General features: G+C 45.6%; 1 pseudogene; it reads left to right on the top strand.

Annotated features, from left to right (window-relative positions):
- The first annotated feature begins 1,210 nt into the window (after nucleotides 1-1,210).
- On the top strand, nucleotides 1,211-1,328 carry LOC126299860 (5S ribosomal RNA; annotated as a pseudogene).
- The last annotated feature ends 715 nt before the right edge of the window (nucleotides 1,329-2,043 follow it).

Genomic DNA, 2,043 nt, shown 5'->3' with positions numbered 1-2,043 from the left:
AACTTATAGGGACGGATATTGGCAGTGTCCTTTCAAAGGAACTATCTCGGCCTTCGCTTTAAGTAATGACAGAAAACGTATATCTGAATGGCCAGATGGGAATTCGAACCGCCGTCAATTCGGATGTAAGTTGGCTGTCTTACAACTGAGCCACCTTGCCCGGTATGTACCTAGATAAAAGTAAATTACATGCTAGTAAGTAAACAGCAACTGAATGATAAATTATTGCAGGCAACAGCTATTTTTCATTTTCGCTCAAACCCATGTATTTTCCGTGTATTTATTATAATGTTTATTTCTAATCATTGTACGTAAAATAAATGGTCGCAGGTTCGAATCCTGCCTCGGTCATTGATGTGTGTGATGTCCTTAGGTTAGTTAGGTTTAAGTAGCTCTAAGTTCTAGGGGACTGATGACCTCAGCAGTTAAGCCCCATAGTGCTCAGAGCCATTTGAACCATCGTTTTTTAATTTTATTGAGATTGTTATCATCTAAGAAGCCTGTCGCTGAGCATGTAATGGCTGTGAAGAATATAAAAGCTCTTGACACAGGTCTCTCCGTTTCCAATGGATCCGTCAAGAGAATGGCGTTGTGGCGCAATGCTATGAACACAGCCAGTAACAATATTAACAATATTGACTAGATAACGCGTTCCCTGAGAGCCCTAAATCAGCCTGTAAACACTGTAGCTGCCAAGACAAATCGATTAAATTTCGTTTACAAAATGGACTGAGATAATAAGTTAGCTACAGTCAAGTAACAAGGAAATTTGTTACTGGAGAGCATCCACTGTAGTACCAAGAGATAGCTAAGTGACGACGTAAAGATGTTTCCATTCAAACTAATTCTCTGCAAGATACAGAAGATCGACACTGAAAGGCAGACTAAAACAGTAACAACAGTGACAAGTGTCGTAGCAAATATCTGTGCACCCGAATACCTTATAAAACGAACGATCGCAAAGCGGACAGAGAATTATCAGCAAGCAAAACGAAGCAGCTGTCAGCGTCAGAACTGCGTATCCAGTCAATGTCTACAGACTTTGAACTGAGGTCGACACCTGGAGTGAGAGCGAAACGGAGACTGGAGTATTCTCATTTTAACTGACACTGAGTGATCAGCACTATGTGTTTTTTTAAGTGAACGTCGGAGATAAAATCCACTAACCTCGGATACCATTGGACAATTCTGCCGATGGTAGCTTCAACAAGACAACGGCCTTGCCACAGTGGATACACCGGTTCCCGTCAGATCACCGAAGTTAAGCGCTGTCGGGCGTGGCCGGCACTTGGATGGGTGACCATCCAGCCCGCCGCGCGCTGTTGCCATTTTTCGGGCTGCACTCAGCCTCTTGGTGTCAACTGAGGAGCTACTCGACCGAATAGTAGCGGCTCCGGTCAAAGAAAACCTTCACAACGAGCGGGAGTGCGCTGTGCTGACCACACGCCCCTCCTATCCGCATCCTCATTGGGGATGCCACGGCGGTCGGATGGTCCCTATGGGCCAATTGTGGCCTGAAGATGGAGTGCTTTGCTTTAGCTTCAACAAGTCAGCTATTGCACCCTAACTGGTGAACGAATGTGTCAGTACTGTCAACAGAGAGGTCCAATTGAGGAGCGGTCATCTCGAATGGGAGTATCCGCATGTTCCACTGTTACAGGAGTCACATCTCGGTGCGGCGTGCCGGCACGCGGCGAATCTGACAGGTCTGCGCGACTTTGTTGCGATGATGATAGACGCTTCATCCAACCTCTCACTGTGGTTTTGTTCCCTATCAGGTCTCTTTAAACATTCTGAAAGCGCCAATGAATATCTACGATGCTCTGGATTTCCGCCAAAAGAAACTCCATCACAGCTCTTGCCTGGACCGCACTTCCGCACAGAAAACAGTGTTGTGGTCCATTGGTGCCTAGTCCACAAAGAGTGGTTTCGTGCCCATGAAACTATAGGGACTGACGCGAGAATATTCAACGATGTCCCGTAGCAAATTCCGCATTTTTTCAACCGAAACTGGCCGAGAAAAATGTGTTACATTATTTATTG

Source organism: Schistocerca gregaria, chromosome X (genome assembly GCF_023897955.1).
Source record: "Schistocerca gregaria isolate iqSchGreg1 chromosome X, iqSchGreg1.2, whole genome shotgun sequence".
In the NCBI taxonomy this organism is placed as follows: Eukaryota; Metazoa; Arthropoda; class Insecta; order Orthoptera; family Acrididae; genus Schistocerca; species Schistocerca gregaria.
Note: the sequence above shows the minus strand (reverse complement) of the source record. Positions and strands in the feature narration are given on the sequence as shown.